Source organism: Triturus cristatus, chromosome 1_2 (assembly GCF_964204655.1).
Source record: "Triturus cristatus chromosome 1_2, aTriCri1.1, whole genome shotgun sequence".
Taxonomy (NCBI): Eukaryota; Metazoa; Chordata; class Amphibia; order Caudata; family Salamandridae; genus Triturus; species Triturus cristatus.
The window spans coordinates 489090798-489112147 of NC_140580.1; positions in this window are offsets into that span (position 1 = coordinate 489090798).

Sequence of the window (21350 nt, forward strand, 5' to 3'; positions counted from 1 at the left end):
GGGCAATCTCGCGGCCAGGCTAGCCGCTATGAATTCAAAAACAAAGGTGCCCACTTGAGATTGCCACACACATCGGGGAAAAGCACACCATCACGCAAGTGGCAGCGCATTCACAGGACTGCTCGCATTCCCTGAAGCCATACGCGTTTCGAGCTTTCCTTAGCTCTTGATCACTGGCGGTATGAAGCAGGAAGAAGCGGCAATGTAAGAACAGCTGATTTTATTCAAAATGAAGTCCCTGCCCCAGTGGGCGTGTACAATGGCAGGCTGGTTGTAGTAGTCCCATATACTGCCATCATGACTTAGTTCATTAACCAAGTGGATGCCGTTTCCCACCTCAAAACAAATATATTCCGTAGGGCAGCAACAGTACTGATCTCTCGTTGCCAAGTCTCCAAGCGTGTGAGGCACCCCCTGCCCTCAAAGCACTCGTGGTTACGGGTGCTCAGGATCTGCAAAGCGTTGGAGCAATCTCGCGGCCAGGCTAGCCGCTATGAATTCAAAAACAAAGGTGCCCACTTAAGATTGCCACACACATCGGGGAAAAGCACACCATCACGCAAGTGGCAGCGCATTCACAGGACTGCTCGCATTCCCTGAAGCCATACGTGTTTCGAGCTTTCCTTAGCTCTTGATCACTGGCGGCATGAAGCAGGAAGAAGCGGCAATGTAAGAACAGCTGATACTTTCACACTTGATAGAGACCTACAGTTTGCTTCATTCAATTAACTACAATATGACCATCCCTTGGATGGTATCTGTAAAGAGATGATCATAAACAGATGTAAATAAGAAGCTTGTTGAGTACATGAAGCTTTAGAGTGCTCTGTCTTTGCTTTCCTTATACGCAGCTTTGTTTTGTGCAGATTATTGGTGATGGTCAAGTTGCTCCTGGAGTGGCATCACCCCACGTTGGGAAGTCACAAGGCAATGATCTTTCTAGGAGTAAGTAAGATCAATGATAAAAATCGATGTATGAATATGTGTGTGTGTATATATTAATATATATATATATTTAAATAAATTATATATTTATGGATCTGCATACATATAGTTTTTTCCTACACACATATATGACTTAGAAATACAAACCTCCGGTTTGCAACAGCAGCTGAGTGCCTCCAGGCATGCTTTGGGCATTTTGAGGAATAATTTACTACGCGGCAGCCCTGCCGCGCTTGAGTGCACCGTCTTCAAACACATGAGAAGCTGTGGTGGGAACGATTCCTCACCGTTGCGGCACTACTGTTGCAGCATAGAATGGCCAGTAACATACCCGGAGCCCTATTTAGGGTAAAAGCTTAACATTGCTAAGAAGTTATCGGAGCCTACTCAGGGTCTGAACTACATGTTCCAGCATGCTCCTGGGCACCAGCCACACCCACTAAGGGCGGGACATTGATCAAGGCATGCTGGACCTTCCGAGATCACTTCAATGCATCTGCCCATGAAGAAGAGATATAATTCTCGAAACGCGTCGGCACAGACACTATAATGCCGGAATGAAATTGCTGGCCGTCATGACTTAAAAATACAAACCTCCGGTTTGCAACAGCAGCTGAGTGCCTCCAGGCATGCTTTGGGCATTTTTAGGAATAATATATATATGTATATATATATATATATATATATATACTGAAAAAACAAACAGCCTCATGCATCAAGCCAAAATCCAGTCGGTAAAATACCGATTCCTTATTAGCTCCCGGTAGCGAGTCCCAAATACCCAATCCCAATGCATCAACCCAAAACGTGAGCAAATAACGAATCGCTAAATAAATATCCGCTAACATACCGAATCGGTAATACCAAAAATGCTAAGTTACCGAATCGCTAAATACCGAATTAGCAGTTACCGAAATCACTATTAGCTCCCGGAAAGTGCCAATAGCAAATAACGAATCGCACCCCAATGCAACAAAACTCGCTAATAACGAAAATCCCAAAAATCGCTATTTTGCAAGAGCTAAATAAGGGGAATCAAAACCTGGAGGTAAAGTTACAAAAAAAAAAAAAAAGACAATGCAAAAAATTTTCCTACATGTGCAAATGATTGAGGCAATCACTAATCCCTTAAAGGTGGCCCAGGAGACCCTGTTGGCTCCCACAAAATGGCTGCCCTCTACGTGCTTGCAAGGAGGATGCGGATCAATGCAGCAGGACAGCGCAGGAGAAGGGTCCAGGAGCGAGTTTTCAGACTGCGCATAACCTTGCTCGGGCAGAATGAGGACGAGGTGTACCAGAAGTATCGCCTCAATCGTGCTATGATCATGCGCCTGATTGCAGACCTGGAACCATTACTGCAGCACCAGACACACCGGACAAATGCAATCCCTGCGCACGTTCAGGTCCTATGCAGCCTGCACCTACTGGCCTCAGGGAGTTTCCAGGGTGTAATTGCGGTGGCCGGAGGTGTTTCCCAAAGCGCACTGTCACGCTTCTTCAAGAAATTCCTAGATGCCATGCTGACAATGCTCCACACACACATCAGCTTCCCCACAACCCCACAGCAGTTGGACCGCACCAAACAGGCTTTCTACCAGGTGGCACAATTCCCACATGTGATTGGATGCATCGACTGCACGCATATCCCCATATGCCCTCCAGCTGCAAATGAGTACATATTCCGGAACCGCAAGTCATACCACTCGATCAACGTGCAGGTTGTGTGCGATGCCAATAACATCATACCGGACCTAGTGGCACAATTCCCGGGGAGCACACACGACTCATACATCTTCCGCAACAGTGGAATGCACAGGCGACTAATCAATGGAGAATTTGGAGAGGGACTCCTGCTAGGTACGTAGAAATACGCTTCCCCACACCAACACCACACATGTATGTACATCACCAATGCTAAGTCTATTCTTCTATCTTCTAGGTGACAGTGCCTACGCCCTGCGGGAATACTTACTCACCCCATACTTAAATCCAGCAACCCCGCAGGAACATCGCTACAACGCTGCACACATCAGCACGAGGAATGTGATAGAGAGGACTTTTGGGATTCTCAAGAGCCGCTTCCGTATCCTCCACAAGACTGGCGGCGCCATGTTATACCAACCAGAAACATGCTGTCGGATAATAGAGGTGGACAGGGATGACGACCACCGGGCTGACCAACCACCCGCCCAACAACGACAGGCACACATCCCAAACACAGCAGAGGGCCATAGGAGGCGGACATACATTATGCAACATAATTTTTGAAACATGGGGAAATGAGACATTACAAGTTGGTTTGGGGTGCAACTGTTTAATGCACAGTAGCACTGAGGATTGTGCAACAAAACTAGCATTGTAAATCATGCTCCAATTGCATCATTGTAAATAAAAGGTGCCTTAAAGTCACGCCTGTGCATACACAGTGATTGGATGGCCATGGTTGCCCCACCATGGTCCTGCATGCATGTCCAACTGTCTAGTGGCGCTTCCCACGTACCCCAAGCCTCCGCTCAGGTGTATCCAATGCCTCACCACGGCCTGTCCCCGCGGAGGCACGCGAACTGCGGCGCCTGGTGCTGGCCTCTGCCAGTGACACGCTGCTGACACTGGAGGCAGCCTCACTTGTGTCATCCCCTCCCAATGCAGCAGCACTGCATGTGCTGCTCTGAAGGTGTTCCACAGCAGTGGTGATGTGTCCTAGTGACTTTGCCACATCCCCGCAGAAGTGCCCAAGGTCCACCTGCAGGGCGACTGAGCGGCGTGCCAACACAGCGGTGCTGTTGCTGTGCCGTGTGATGGCCTTGGTAGCGGCGGTGGTACGCAACATTTGCTGCCGGTGACTCCTCTTATGGCACTCATGGCCCTCCCTCGTGGCACGGGTGAGCTCATGTACCTCCTCCCTGAGCTGAGCATTGCCCTCTGCAACCGCTGTGGTCATGTCCCTGACCGCCTTGCTCATGTCCATGACTGCTGCAGTCATGGCACGCATCTCCCTAGCAAGGCGCACAATATTGCAGCTAATGTTAGCCACATGTCGCCCCTGCATGCGCTGTGTACGCAGCATCCTCTCCTCAATTGCAGAGGTTGTTGGGACATCCTGTTCGGCTGAGGAGACGGAACTGCGACGAGCCCTGTGCCACCGTGCGCGTCTAGCACCTCCAGGTGGTGCATCAGGTGGTGTGTATGTGCTCTGCCTGGGTGCCAATTGCGAGGTGGGTGTTTCCATCTCCTGCAAGGGCGCAACTTGGGACCTGCGCCTCTGCGCTATTGTGGCTGTAGTAGCTGCAGCCTGTTTGGCTGGTGCCGTTGCTTGTGGCGCTGGTGCTGGTGCCGTAGCTTGTGGCGCTGGTGGAGGTGCCGTAGCTAGTGGCGCTGGTGGAGGTGGTGCTGTTGGGGTGGCAGGTGTTGGCGATGCATGCGCGTCCTGCGCTGTCTCCTGGTCTGACTCGACGGGTGTTTCCGATATGATCAGCTGGCTGCTGTCGTCCGAATCCCCAGGTGATGCATCTGTGTGTGAAACAGTGCATGGTTAGTGGGATAATTACAACTACATAGTGTTGTACACATTAATCTCCCTCTGTGGTCCACTACATGAACAGTCTCCATCCATGTTCAACTGATGTGGTGTATGGTCAATGGATTTACGCCTGTACATGCACACTGGGCTGACTAGACTACAACTCCCAAGATGCACTGGTGTCATGTGTTAAGCTGTCTGTGCCAGAGCTGCAGACACACTGAGATCGGGCTGGGGGCATGGAAATGGATTTACGCAATGCTGGGTGTGGGCACAGGCATGCATCTTACCTTGGGCACTTGTGGCTGCGCCGGACGTGTCCATCTGGGTCACCCCCACGACGGCTTCCCGCTCTATCGTCCCTTCCACAAGGTCCTCCAGGGCTGTGTTGGCTGGTGCTGTGGATGCTCCGCCTCCAGTCCTGCTCGCCTCCCGGAGCCTCTCCGCAATCCTCTCTTTGGCACGCTTCCGCAGGTCGTACCACCTTTTTTTGAGGTCGTTGCTGCTGCGGGTCTTGACGCCAACTGCATTCACCCTCTCACGGATGCGCAGCCATATGCGCCGCTTCTGCTGCTCAGGCACCTTGAGGGAAAGCTTGCCAAAGAGGCGGTCGTGTTTGCTGGAGACTCCCTCGATTAGGTACTTGAGCTCCCTGTCTGAAAATGTACACTTTCGTTTGCATGCAGACTCTGCGCTGGATGGCACTTCCTGCGCCATGATGTGTGTGGCTTTGGATTTGCAGAGTCGGTGTGGCCTCACTCTGCACAGGCAGTCCTCCTTCCCAGCTCCTGTCTGCTCCTCTGTCGAGGCAATGTGGGTGGGGCAGTAGTATTTCCTGGTTGGTGATGTCATCTGCACGTTCCCGGAGCGACGCGGCAAATTGCGATTTCGCTAATACCGATTCGGTAATAGCTAACTCGGTATTACCGAACTCGCTATTAGCTAATTCGGTATTACCGAACTCGCTATTTGCTAGGGGGAGTTTGCGTGCCCCGCTATGTAGGAATCGGTAAATTTAGCGATTTTTAAGGAATCGCTAAATTTTACCGAATCTGTTGATGCATGCCATTTACCGATTCCTTAATGGCGATTCCTTATTTTTCGCTATTAAGGAATCGGTATTCGTTTGGTTGATGCATATGCCCCAAAGTTTATAGGGTTGCTATAGTTAGGAAATAGGATTAAAATAGCCTTAGATTTTCCCTGAGATAACAAAGTTTACAGGGACATTATAGTTAGGCTGACATTCACTTGTACAAAACCAGAGAAATGTAGCAGTTATAGCCAAAACTAAGGGGAGCAGTTGATCTATTGAGAAAATAGCCAGGCCTTCTACTGCTTCCTCAATTTCTGCAATGTCGCTTGAGAGCGTAGAGCAAACAGCAAAGTTTTCCAGATTTTCCTTCCACATTAGAAGAACATTTTTCCACCCCTTTTTGCTTTGTTTATTCTCGGGACCCTGACCTTTCATGCCAAGCTTGAACTGGAGTTCCTAATAGGGGTATACCAGGAGAACTGTTGCTGGAAGTAAGTAAGGCTGGTGTGGTAGAGGGCCTTATGAACTATGCACAGCGCCTCAAAGGAAATCCTTTTTTCCACCAGAAGCCAATGCAGACCGTGATTTAGTGTAGATATCGGTGCAAACTTAGGAACTGGGGAGGTGGACATTTTCTTCCATCTGCGCATAGTCTTATGATTGTCCAAGGTGGAACCCATGGGAATGTTAGTGCAGTGGCATCGAATTTCGAAAGGTATGTACTTATGATCAGACTAAGGTAAAATAGCTGGGGAGTTGACTTCTAAGGTTGTAAAATTAGAGCAGATCCCATCAAGAGTATGTCCTGCACTGTGCGTGGGGGTGGATATCCGCTGATCCAGACCTAGAGTTTCTATTGTTTCTAAAAAATGTATTACTCCAGGGTCATTTTGAGTGTCTAAGTGAAGATTAAAATCCCCAAGTAGAGTAAAGTTAGGAAATCTACAAATTAAGGTGCTCACTGTGACTCCTAGACTTCAGTGTAGCTATTTAGTAAGATACTAATGTAACTTTTCCTTTTGTATTGATTTGTAAAAATAACTACATCAAAAATGCATTTTCCTTCTTCACAGCAACACCGGAGGTCGCAATGACATCAGCAATCACAAATACAAATGAAAAAGTGTGCAACAGATATCTAGACATATTTTACACAAAGTATGAATCAAACTGTTTAGTATCATTGGTTTAACTTTATTTTAACAACATATTTGTAAAAAAACAACAGTTTCAAAAAATAACTTTCAACATCCCTACTCACGAACACAACATAACTTCCAAACAAACATCAAACTATCCATTGTTACCCAAACTCATGGGCAATCAAAAACTGCTGCAAAACTAATGCAATGCACAGTGTGAAACAAGACCCTCTCTAGAGGGACGAACAAAAAATATTCATGTGGGACAACGTCCATCTCATATTATCTTAAAACCTATCACAGAAAATGTCTCCAACTGGCGATCTGCAGGAGGGAAGCTGGAGGACCATCTACATCATTGGGAGCAGCTACAATACCTGGCCAGAAAGTCCCTTTAGAGGTACAGACTACTACAACTGATATGGCTCCACAGTTTTCAAGAATGGCCCTCATTTTGCATAGACTGTAGTGTTGTTATAACAGCTGGTGATCAGTGTGTTACAGCTATTCACAATACTTCCAAAAATCAGCCATAGTGTATTTCCCCCATTTATATTTTTGGACACATTTCATAAAAGGAGTTCATAGAGAGCAGCAAGAAAGGACCCTCAACTTCAATAGCAGCACAACAACTCCGAAGGAGAGAGTCAATTCAAAAGTCCAGTCTCAACTTCAAGATTTGGCTTCACAGTTTTCCGTGATGGTATCATACTGTATGGAGTGTGGAGTTGTAGTTAGTGCTAGAGAGCAATCTATAACAGCCCCTCGCAATGCTGGAAAGAATAATAAATGTTGATTTTTTAGGTCTCGCGACCTGTGTAGCACTGCGCAGTAGTGCTCACACAGGCGAGAGTCCTTTTGTCCGGGGTTCAGAAATGGACCCTGGAATCGCACACGCTCGTGTGCAATTCCTTTTGTGCTACCCCATTGGCCTTTGCGTGCGTCTTTTTATAAAAGACTGCACACAATTGGCCAAAGGCGGGCGCGTTGCTCCGCCTACGGCCTATTGGTGTCTATTAAGCACTTGGTGCGTATAATAGACACCAATAGGCCATGTGGTTTCAATTATCGTGCCCAGACACGGGCGCGATAACTGAAAGCACATCTCACTGTGGCCCGCGTGCACCACTCGCGGGATTGTTCCTTTTTCTTCCAAAGGCGTGTTGAGCAAGCCTTGTGTACCAAACCACAGTGTGTGGGGCATTTAATGAGGACTGCCATCGCTAGTTAGACCGTTCTGGTACGCTCTAGAAAGGCAAAACTGCCGTGTACATAGTCCATTCTGGACAAAATCAGCATGTGCTAGGATGACGCAGAAACTTTTCAGCCATGGAGGATTCAGGTTTGTCTAGATGTGTGGCCCCTACTCTCTGACCTTCCAGGGACCAAGGACCTCCCAGACAGTTCTACACCGATGAACACCCATAACCGGCCTAAAATGCCAGGCTGGCGTAGAACTCTATCTGTAAGGAAGCTGAAAATATGATCGGCTGCATGTGATGTGGTCAGCACCTAGAGGCAACTTGTGATCCCACCTACGATCCGTTGTCAAGAAGAGTTTCGGGTTCTTTGCTTTGATGGTTTCCGTTGACTTGTCATGCGCTGTGAGTAATTTCAGGGCGGGAAGAAGTTGAAGGAGTGGGATCTGCTGGTGCAAGGCTCTACGCTTATATGCATATGTCTAGTGTCACAAGGGTGTGCATTTGTGTTTGAAATATATGTATTTTTGCTTTGTGTCTGTTGATGCGCCGCTGCACGCGCTTGGTGTGTGACTTTATGTGGAAAATATGCGAGTGTGTGAAATCTTTTTACGTGTGATTGGGCAAAAAATAGAGAAATACGTGCGTGTGACTGCCTGTATTTTTGTGTGCCGTTTTTGTGAAAAACAAGTGCATGGATATTTGTGGTTGTGTGAATGTGTATGTGTGTGCTTTTGAGTGAAAGATACGTGCGCTTGTGGCGGTGTGTGTTATTAAGGTTTATGCACATGCTTCACTCAGTACATGTCCGTGCTCTGTTCAGCTTGTGTCAGTCATTTGGAGCTGTATTTGCAGTTTTGCTTAGGCTGACTTCTGTGATAGAGAACGAATATGCGGCTGCGGGCTCGAGCGGTGTTTTCTCTGCAGCTTCCGTGCTTCCTCCAGGACCGGCGATGCTGCGCTGATGTAACCGCGCTCCCTGCATCTTTCATTCAGCCCTGGTTGCCTGCAGGCTGGTGCGCGCACGAACATAGGGCACCTCAACGGCTCTACAACAACACCAGCCGTATCCGGGCTGAACTGCAACCCCACATCTTTCCAGGAAACAGCGATTCCCTGTATGGACAGACTGCACCATTCCCTCCCCAAACCCTCATCCCTGCAACTCACCGACCTCCAGCAAATAGTACTCCCGGGACTGAAGTCCAGCACAAGCAGCTCCACACAGCAACTCTCAAACAGAACATCACTGAAAATTGGCAACTCACTGGGAGTCACAAACAACATCCTTCCTTGGACGAAAATACCCTAGCGTCTGCCCAGCCACCACATGCAACACCACTAACTGGACTGAACACCTGCACGTCACCTTCTTCCCATAAATAAGCTTCTCCTTCACTGCTGTGCTCCCAAAATATTGCAATAGGTCTCGCATTATTAAAGTTTGAGCTATTGGTGTTGCATTATTTAGCAATGCCAATAGCTCAAACTTTAACCCCTTCGCTGCCAGGCCTTTTCCCCCTCCTGTGCCAGGCCTTTTTTTGGCTATTTGGGGTAGTGCGCGCTTAGGCCCCTGTAACTTTTTGACCGCATTAGGTAGCCATGCCAAATTTGCGTCCTTTTCTTCCAACATCATGGGGATTCTAAAGGTACTCAGGGTTTGTGGATTCCCCTGGAGGGGTCACAGAAAAGAGCCAAAATACAGCAAAATTTTGGTTTTTTTTGGAAAAATTGGAAAAACGGGCTGCAAATGAAAGAATCTGGGTTTTTCCCTGCAAATGTTATCAAAAAAGGGTTTGTGGGGTTGAAATCACCATTTTCCCAGCTTTTCGGGGATACTTGACTTTTGTCAGAACCCCAACATTTTTTACACAGTTTTGGCATTTTTCTGGGACATAGCCTATTTTTGCTATTTTTTGTGCTTTTGACCTCCTTCCAGTTAGTAGCAGAAATGGGTACACAAGCAATAGTGGATCCTGGAAAGCTATACATTTTCGAAAAGAAGACAACATTCTGAATTCAGCAAGGGGTCATTTGTGTAGATCCATCAAGGTTTTTTTATAGAAACAAACAGTTAAATGTAGGATAAATTGAAATTTAGTTGAAAAAAACAGCCTTTTGTGTCAACGTTTTCACCTGTAACTTCTTCTAATTATGACAGCTCTTTGAAAGCAATATACCGTTGCATCTGCTGGACATTACTGGTTGTGGGGATATATAGGACTTGTAGGTTCACCAAGAACCAGACGAACTCAGAGCCAAAAACTGAGTAGTAACTTGCAATGGTTTTTTATTATGTACCGGGTATATAGTAATTATTCTGTAAAAAAGTGTACATGGAAAAATCGGTATGAAAGACACCTATGTATTTCTGAAATGGGAACAAAATATAGAGTTTAGAAACAGTAGATATTTGCACATTTCTGAAATTGGGAATACTCATGCTAGCATGAGAATTATCAGTCATTTTTTAGAATGACTTCTTTTTTACACAATATCTTTCATTTGGAAAGCAGAAATGCAAGGAAAGTCAATAGATAATAACAGTTCCTTTACAAATCTGAATTACCCTAAGTCTCCCGATAAAAATGGTACCTCACTTGTGTGGGTAGGCATAGTGCCCACGACAGGAAACGCAACGTGGTCACACCACATTTTCACAATGCAAAATTACCCTTTTTTGGCAAAGTGCCTAGCTCTAGTTTTTGAACCCTAGCTCTGCGGGCACCTTGGGAAACCTAGCAAACCTATACATTTTTGAAAACTAGACACCCAGGGGAATCAAGGATGGGGTGACTTGACTGCCTCCCACCAGGGTCTGTTACCCAGAATCCCTTGCAAACGTAAAAAAATGACAAAAAAAACACATTTTCCCCACATTTCTGGGATGGAAAGTTCTGGAATCTGCATGGATCAACAAATTTCCACCCACCCCGCGTTCCCCAACGTCCTACGAGAAAAATGGTACCTCACTTGTGCGGGTCAGCCTAGTGCCCGCGACAGGAAACGGCGCAAAACGCAACGTGGACACACCTCCATTTTGCAGTGAAAAATGACCCTTTTTTGGCAAAGTGACTAGCTGTAGTTTTTGAACCCTAGCCCTGCCGGCACCTAGGGAAACCTAGCAAACCTATACATTTTTGAAAACTAGACACCCAGGGGAATCCAGGATGGGGTGACTTGACTGCCTCCCACCATGGTCTGTTACCCAGAATCCCTTGCAAACTTAAAAAAATTACAAAAAAAACACATTTTCCCCACATTTCTGGGATGGAAAGTTCTGGAATCTGCGTGGATCCACAAATTTCCACCCACCCCGCGTTCCCCCAGGTCTCCCGGTAAAAATGGTGCCTCACTTGTGTGGGAGGCCCAAGTACCCGCGGCAGGCAAGGGCCCAAAACGCAGTGAGGCGACATCAAAATGGCCTGTCGCAAAACCACCTGGTTTTGCAAGGGGGGGTCACTTAGGTTGTTTGCCCGGTGCTCGGCGGCCATCTAGGGAAACCTACCAAACCCACACATTTCTGAAAACTAGACACCCGGCGGCTTCCAGGGAGGTATGGCTTGCGTGGATCACCCAACGTTTCCTTACCCAGAATCCCCTGCAAACCTCAATTTTTGCTGAAAAAATCACTTTTTTCACACATTTTGGGGTGGGAAAGTAGTGGCATCACCCGGCTGACACAAATTTACCACCACCCAGCGTTCCCCCGGGTCTCCCCGTAAAAATGGTGCCTCACTTGTGTGTGAGGCCCAAGTACCCGCGGCAGGCAAGGGCCCAAAACGCAGTGAGGCGACATCAAAATGGCCTGTCGCAAAACCACCTGGTTTTGCAAGGGGGGTCACTTAGGTTTTTGGCCCGGTGCTCGGCGGCCATCCAGGGAAACCTACCAAACCCATGCATTTCTGAAAACTAGACACCCGGCGGCTTCCAGGGAGGTATGGCTTGCGTGGATCCCCCAACGTTTCCTTACCCAGAATCCCCTGCAAACCTCAATTTTTGCTGAAAAAAATCACTTTTTTCACACATTTTGGGGTGGGAAAGTAGTGGCATCACCGGGCTGACACAAATTTACCACCACCCAGCGTTCCCCCGGGTCTCCCCATAAAAATGGTGCCTCACTTGTGTGGGAGGCCCAAGTACCCGCGGCAGGCAAGGGCCCAAAACGCAGTGAGGCGACATCAAAATGGCCTGTCGCAAAACCACCTGGTTTTGCAAGGGGGGTCACTTAGGTTTTTGGCCCGGTGCTCGGCGGCCATCTAGGGAAACCTACCAAACCCATGCATTTCTGAAAACTAGACACCCGGCGGCTTCCAGGGAGGTATGGCTTGCGTGGATCCCCCAACGTTTCCTTACCCAGAATCCCCTGCAAACCTCAATTTTTGCTGTAAAAAATCACTTTTTTCACACATTTTGGGGTGGGAAAGTAGTGGCATCACCGGGCTCACACAAATTTACCACCACCCAGCGTTCCCCCGGGTCTCCCGGTAAAAATGGTGCCTCACTTGTGTGGGAGGCCCAAGTACCCGCGATTCTGGGTAAGGAAACGTTGGGGGATCCACGCAAGCCATACCTCCCTGGAAGCCGCCGGGTGTCTAGTTTTCAGAAATGCATGAGTTTGGTAGGTTTCCCTAGATGACCGCCGAGCACCGGGCCAAAAACCTAAGTGACCCCCTTGCAAAACCAGGTGGTTTTGCGACAGGCCATTTTGACGTTGCCTCACTACGTTTTGGGCCCTTGCCTGCCGCGGGTACTTGGGCATCCCACACAAGTGAGGCACCATTTTTACCGGGAGACCTGGGGGAACGCTGGGTGGTGGTAAATTTGTGTGAGCCCAGTGATGCCACTACTTTCCCACCCCAAAATGTGTGAAAAAAGTGATTTTTTCAGCAAAAATTGAGGTTTGCAGGGGATTCTGGGTAAGGAAACGTTGGGGGATCCACGCAAGCCACACCTCCCTAGAAGCCGCCGGGTGTCTAGTTTTCAGAAATGCATGGGTTTGGTAGGTTTCCCTAGATGGCCGCCGATCACCGGGCCAAAAATCTAAGTGACCCCCCTTGCAAAACCAGGTGGTTTTGCGACAGGCCATTTTGATGTCGCCTCACTGTGTTTTGGGCCCTTGCCTGCCGTGGGTACTTGGGCCTCCCACACAAGTGAGGCACCATTTTTACCGGGAGACCTGGGGGAACGCTGGGTGGTGGTAAATTTGTGTGAGCCCGGTGATGCCACTACTTTCCCACCCCAAAATGTGTGAAAAAAGTGATTTTTTCAGCAAAAATTGAGGTTTTCAGGGGATTCTGGGTAAGGAAACGTTGGGGGATCCACGCAAGCCATACCTCCCTGGAAGCCGCCGGGTGTCTAGTTTTCAGAAATGCATGGGTTTGGTAGGTTTGCCTAGATGGCCGCCGAGCACCGGGCCAAAAACCTAAGTGACCCCCCTTGCAAAACCAGGTGGTTTTGCGACAGGCCATTTTGATGTCGCCTCACTGCGTTTTGGGCCCTTGCCTGCCGCGGGTACTTGGGCCTCCCACACAAGTGAGGCACCATTTTTACCGGGAGACCTGTAGGAATGCTGGGTGGTGGTAAATTTGTGTGAGCCCGGTGATGCCACTACTTTCCCACCCCAAAATGTGTGAAAAAAGTGATTTTTTCAGCAAAAATTGAGGTTTGCAGGGGATTCTGGGTAAGGAAACGTTGGGGGATCCACGCAAGCCATACCTCCCTGGAAGCCGCCGGGTGTCTAGTTTTCAGAAATGCGTGGTTTTGGTAGGTTTCCCTAGATGGCCGCCGAGCACCGGGCCAAAAACCTAAGTGACCCCCCTTGCAAAACCAGGTGGTTTTGCGACAGGCCATTTTGATGTCGCCTCACTGCGTTTTGGGCCCTTGCCTGCCGCGGGTACTTGGGCCTCCCACACAAGTGAGGCACCATTTTTACCGGGAGACCTGGAGGAACGCTGGGTGGTGGTAAATTTGTGTGAGCCCGGTGATGCCACTACTTTCCCACCCCAAAATGTGTGAAAAAAGGGATTTTTTCAGCAAAAATTGAGGTTTGCAGGGGATTCTGGGTAAGGAAACGTTGGGGGATCCACGCAAGCCACACCTCCCTGGAAGCCGCCGGGTGTCTAGTTTTCAGAAATGCATGGGTTTGGTAGGTTTCCCTAGATGGCCGCCGAGCACCGGGCCAAAAACCTAAGTGACCCCCCTTGCAAAACCAGGTGGTTTTGCGACAGGCCATTTTGATGTCGCCTCACATGCGTTTTGGGCCCTTGCCTGCCGCGGGTACTTGGGCCTCCCACACAAGTGAGGCACCATTTTTACCGGGAGACCTGGGGGAACGCTGGGTGGTGGTAAATTTGTGTGAGCCCGGTGATGCCACTACTTTCACACACCGAAAAATGTGTGAAAAAAAGTGATTTTTTCAGCAAAAATTGAGGTTTGCAGGGGATTCTGGGTAAGGAAACGTTGGGGGATCCACGCAAGCCATACCTCCCTGGAAGCCGCCGGGTGTCTAGTTTTCAGAAATGCGTGGGTTTGGTAGGTTTCCCTAGATGGCCGCCGAGCACCGGGCCAAAAACCTAAGTGACCCCCCTTGCAAAACCAGGTGGTTTTGCGATAGGCCATTTTGATGTCGCCTCACTGCGTTTTGGGCCCTTGCCTGCCGCGGGTACTTGGGCCTCCCACACAAGTGAGGCACCATTTTTACCGGGAGACCCGGGGGAACGCTGGGTGGTGGTAAATTTGTGTGAGCCCGGTGATGCCACTACTTTCCCACCCCAAAATGTGTGAAAAAAGTGATTTTTTCAGCTAAAATTGAGGTTTGCAGGGGATTCTGGGTAAGGAAACGTTGGGGGATCCACGCAAGCCATACCTCCCTGGAAGCCCCCGAGTGTCTAGTTTTCAGAAATGTATGAGTTTGGCTGGTTTCCCTAGATGGCCGCCGAGCACGGGCCAAAAAGACAGTTGACCCCCTTGCAAAACCAGAACGTTTTGACATTGTTTCCACAACGCGAGAATTTTGGCACAATATTGCATGGACAATGTGACCGATATTTTGAGGTTTGCAGGACATTGAGGATAAAAAACCTTTTTGGAATTCACAAGAGAGACATCACCATGAACTCCCATGGGTTTACGACAATATCTACAGTCGGTGGGTTATTTTTACATGGACCATACACCTTGGCAGAGAAACTAAAAAGACAAAGAATCCTGCACAGCCACCTATTCCTCAAACGCACACACATACTGGTTGGATTTGGCACGAGGGCGAGTGATGGTTCAGTATATTAAATTTTATTAACAAGAGATTTCACAAAAATGAAATGCACTGTCAATAATTCAATGGAGAAAAAACTGAACCAATGACTCAGAGCTCGTGAGCTGTAAAGCCACGGCAAGGCACCAACCGCTTTACAGGCCATTCACACACCTTTCATACGTGATACACACAAGACCATTCGCACCACCAGGCACAAAAACAACACATTACAAAATTCACAAAAGGGACAAGGTACACCCTGCTTCAGAAAGGCAAATATTACTGCACAGCCATCTAATCCTCAAGCACACACACATACTGGTTGGATTTGGCACGAGAGTGAGTGATGGTTCAGAATATACAATTGTATTAGCAAGTGATTTCACAAAAATGAAATGCACTGTTAATAATTGAAAGGGCGAGAAACTGAACCATTGACTCACAGCTCGTGAGCTGTAAAGCCACGACAAGGCACCAACCTCTTTCCATTCATACACCTTTCATACACGTGAGACATACAAAACCATTCATACCGCCAGCCGCGGGCCCATCACATAACAAAACTCACACCAGCACACAGCGCCATTCAAGGGCCCATCACTTTCACACGCCCACATTCCTGACACAGCAACTATACAAGCAGATGGATTGCGTGGAGTGGCACTCAGCTAGCAGTGTGTGTAGTGACCAGCAGCAAGTCACTACTCACACAGCCAGCCGAGCGCCAGTCCACGCACACCGCTAGCCGAGCACCAGTCCACGCACACCGCCAGCCAAGCGCCAGTCCACGCTCACCGCCAGCCAAGCACCAGTCCACACACACCGCCAGCCAAGCACCAGTCCACACACACTGCCAGCCAAGCACCAGTCCACGCACACCGCCAGCCAAGCACCAGTCCACGCACACCGCCAGCCAAGCACCAGTCCACGCACACTGCCAGCCAAGCACCAGTCCACGCACACCGCCAGCCAAGCACCAGTCCACGCACACCACCAGCCAAGCACCAGTCCATGCACACCGCCAGCCAAGCACCATTCCACGTACACCGCCAAAGAAGTGCCAGTCCACACACACTGCCAACACATTTAGGAATACAAAAATAAAAACACAAACAAATCACAAATAGATACAAATCTACAAACACAAAATCAGAAACTAAACACATTGCACTAACGCCAACCTTGAAACAGAATCAAATTTTTCAAAGAATACAAAACAATCAGTTAACTTTACCACTCATGATTGCTCCCAAAAATTATTTTGTGTATGGTACGCTCTAAAACAAGCAGGGACACACAGCCCAGGTTTAGATGGACAGTCGGAGCAGTACATACGAGACTCCTTCCGCTTATCTCTTCGCCAACAGACTCTACATCTCCTAGTGGGAAAATCTTTTGCCGGTGTGGGAGGGATGAAATCAGGAAAGTGGCGATATTTCAATGGAACCACATCCTCCACCACTCCAAATCTAGGAACACTTGCCTGTTCCACAACAACAAGGCTAGCTATCACAGAGTGCTGAAACTGAAGAAATGTCAACTTTGACGCAGGAGAACACTCCTTGAACACAATAAAAACATTGAACATTTCTAATTCGAAGAAATGGATGGCCAACTTCTTATACCAAACATAAGCCTTCCGAATAGCAGAGTAAGGTTCCAACCTCTGATCTACTCTGTCAACACCACCCATGTGCTTATTGTAGTCTAGAATGCACACAGGTTTGCGCACTTCAGCAACCTGACCCCAAACAGCCACAGGTGAAGTACTCTCATCATGGATGGTAGTCAGCATGTACACATCCCTCCTGTCCACAAATTTTACAGCTAGTAGTTCATCACTACGCAAGGAACTGCACTGCCCCCTCTGAAGTTTTTTGCAAACAAGCTCTTTTGGATAAGCTTTACGGTTAGAGCGGATAGTGCCACATGCAAAAGTGTCCACTTTATACAATTCCTTAAATAATTGCACAGCAGTATAGAAGTTATCAAGGTACAAATGGTGGCCTCTGTTAAACAGTCTCCTAGCAAGATCCCACACAATTTTCTCTGCAACTCCAAAAGTGGACGGACAACCTGGGGGGTCAATAGCAGAATCTCTACCAGTGTACACACGAAAAATAAAAACATATCCTGTCCTACTCTCAGACAACATATACAGCTTAATTCCATAGCGTGCCCTCTTGCTAGGGATGTACTGCCTAAAAACCAAACGGCCCTTGAACAAGACCAAAGACTCATCAATAGATATTTCTTTCCCTGGAGTATAGATCTCAGAAAATCGATCCACAAAGTGATCAAGAACGGGCCGAATCTTAAAAAGATGGTCACAGTCAGGGTGATCTCGTGGCAACGCCATAGAATTATCAACAAAATGCAGCATACGTAGCAAAAGTAAATACCGATTACGAGTCATAACTGCAGGAAATATGGCAGTTGCCAACAAGGGGCTAGTAGACCAATATGAAGCCAAGGTTGGCTTCCTTACCACACCCATCAATAAAGTCAAACCCAAAAACTTCTTAATCTCTTCCAGATATGTGGGAGTCCACCGGGTAGCTCTAGACTGGGGCCTAAGTTTGTCGCTGTTGTTCCTCAAAAACTGTTCAGCATACAAATTTGTCTGCTCAACAATCTCACCCAAAAATACATCATCCATAAACAACTGAAAAAACTGTATAGGCAAAAAGTTTTCACAATTCACTGTACACCCTGCATCACCGCTAAAGGCAGGCAACACCGGCTGCACCATGTTTGGATCAACCCAAAGTCCAGCAATTCCATTAGGAAGCCTAGCAGCCTCAGACTGCAATCCAGATGCCTCTTGCACCATCGGCACAGCAGTTTCCTCCTCTAAGACAGGCACTTCAACCGCACTGAGAGTTGCTTCATCCACACCAAGAGTACCTTCATCTGCACTGAGAGTACCTTCATCATCCGATGATTTCATGTTGAATGAAAACTCACTGCCAGAATCTTCCCCTCCCTCCTCTCCCTCAGACGCACTGTCAGTCTCATAATCATGCTCAGAGGAAGATTCAAGAAGCATACCGACCACCTGTGAGCAGTCATTCTACGGCTAGCCATATTGCTTACTAATAAAGGTAACTTGTCAACAACAACAAACTCTTTGTAAAATAAGTAATAAGCAAAAAGCACCTTTATCAAAAACTCAAATATACTCCAAAACAATACCACTCACTTGCCAGAGGCAGCTAAACTACTCACCACCACCAACTCTGTACAGACACAGTATGGATCAACAATATCCCACTAAAAAAGAAAGAGAAAAGCAATTACACATAAGACTATGCAAAACACATTGCAAAGAATTTCATGCTCAAACCACTAACTAAATATGCCGCCATTATGACATCACTTACAAAAAAATTCATTCAGACATTATATTATTACTCATTTGGTGTAAATACAACAACAAAAAATTTCTTACCAACACAATGCAACTACACAAAACTGCAGAACAGCCACCATCAAAAAGCTTTAGACTAGAATAAAAAGAAGAAAAAAAACTTTATTGTAACATATGCATATAATGCTCTAGACCATTACGTACTGCGCAAAATGTATTGCTTGACCCTCCCACTTTCAAAAAGGAAAGATTGATGGCCCAATCCTTTACAAGCAACGCGGCGAGAATCTGGAACTGAGCCTCAGCTCCGGACCACCCCCTCCCTCTTCCCAGTCCTTCAAAACTAACCTCAAAGTTCTCCTCCTGCAAAGACACTTCCAAACTTAATTCACACCCTCTCTATTGTATGAAGGAAGTCTTTACATTATAGGAAATTCTGTTCTCCATGCCCGTAGAAGTGCCTACCCAGTGTGTTCCTGTGTTTTGCGTGTCTGCCATTTATTGCACTTTTATACCTCTACTTGTACTTTGTACTCTTTTGTAAGTTGACACCACTACAGTACACCTGCTTGTGCTAAGACATCAAGCCTTCTAAGATGTAGTGGGGCCTTCTACGGTGTAGCATGGGAATGTGCTCCCTCAGTACAGTGGTGTGGGTGACTGGTCATGAATGCTGAACCCGGTTCCCCATTTCCAAATTCAACAGCTCCGGCCATAGTGCCACATCCCCACTGAACGCCATACTTGCCCACTAAGAGAAACTCGCACTGCCTTCAGCTATAACCTAATTGTGCTCGCTATAAACACTTGGATGTGGCTCAATTCAAATTATGCACTTGATAAGAGTAATACACTGCCTAAAAAAAAAAAAAACACTCCTAGGGAATGCAAAGCATGTGCAATGTAAGCAGAAACAACATGGTTACCTAAACGATCTCTCACTAACTATTCAGAAATCAGCGAGTGGTTTCACCGGAAAAGTTATGGACATGACTAGAGGGCCCTGAAGGGAACCGTTTCACTGTCCATTGCTTACATCCTTACAAAACATAAGCAGTATGGTAGACCACATCCATAAAAACCGAACCATGGTGCACATTGTGTTTTCCAATGCACCCATCAACCAGGTATTGCAGTACCTCCAGAAATGGTACACTCTCCCACCCTGGAAACAACAATGCTGTTCAAAGTTAGACGAGAAAACAAAAGTAGCACTTCACTGGCAAACTGTGATGCTGGTGTACTTGGATGCAAATAAAAACAATCTGGCCACTTTGCAACCCCTCTGTCTTACTTTATTTCGCCCCCCCTGGGAACAACAATACTGTTCAAAGGAAGACGAGAAAACGAAAGTAGCACTTCACTGGCAAACTCTGATGCTGGTGTACTTGGATGCAAATGAAATCAATCTGGCCACTTTGTAACCCCTCTGTCTTACTTTATTTTGCCCCCCCTGGGAACAACAATGCTGCTCAAAGTTAGACGAGAAAACAAAAGAAGCACTTCACTGGCAAACTCTGATGCTGGTGTACTTGGATGCAAATAAAATCAATCTGGCCACTTTGCAACCCCTCTGTCTTACTTTATTTCGCCCCCCCTGGGAACAACAATGCTGCTCAAAGGAAGGCCCCGAAGGGAACCGTTTCACTGTCCATTGCTTACATCCTTACAAAACATAAGCAGTATGGTAGACCACATCCAGAAAAACAGAACCATGGTGCACATTGTGTTTTCCAATTCACCCATCAACCAGGTATTGCAGTACCTCCAGAAATGGTACACTCTCCCACCCTGGAAACAACAATGCTGTTCAAAGTTAGACGAGAAAACAAAAGTAGCACTTCACTGGCAAACTGTGATGCTGGTGTACTTGGATGCAAATAAAAACAATCTGGCCACTTTGCAACCCCTCTGTCTTACTTTATTTCGCCCCCCCTGGGAACAACAATACTGTTCAAAGGAAGACGAGAAAACGAAAGTAGCACTTCACTGGCAAACTGTGATGCTGGTGTACTTGGATGCAAATGAAATCAATCTGGCCACTTTGTAACCCCTCTGTCTTACTTTATTTTGCCCCCCCTGGGAACAACAATGCTGCTCAAAGTTAGACGAGAAAACAAAAGAAGCACTTCACTGGCAAACTCTGATGCTGGTGTACTTGGATGCAAATAAAATCAATCTGGCCACTTTGCAACCCCTCTGTCTTACTTTATTTCGCCCCCCCTGGGAACAACAATGCTGCTCAAAGGAAGGCCCCGAAGGGAACCGTTTCACTGTCCATTGCTTACATCCTTACAAAACATAAGCAGTATGGTAGACCACATCCAGAAAAACAGAACCATGGTGCACATTGTGTTTTCCAATTCACCCATCAACCAGGTATTGCAGTACCTCCAGAAATGGTACACTCTCCCACCCTGGAAACAACAATGCTGTTCAAAGTTAGACGAGAAAACAAAAGTAGCACTTCACTGGCAAACTGTGATGCTGGTGTACTTGGATGCAAATAAAAACAATCTGGCCACTTTGCAACCCCTCTGTCTTACTTTATTTCGCCCCCCCTGGGAACAACAATACTGTTCAAAGGAAGACGAGAAAACGAAAGTAGCACTTCACTGGCAAACTCTGATGCTGGTGTACTTGGATGCAAATAAAATCAATCTGGCCACTTTGCAACCCCTCTGTCTTACTTTATTTTGCCCCCCCTGGGAACAACAATGCTGCTCAAAGTTAGACGAGAAAACAAAAGAAGCACTTCACTGGCAAACTCTGATGCTGGTGTACTTGGATGCAAATAAAATCAATCTGGCCACTTTGCAACCCCTCTGTCTTACTTTATTTCGCCCCCCCTGGGAACAACAATGCTGCTCAAAGGAAGGC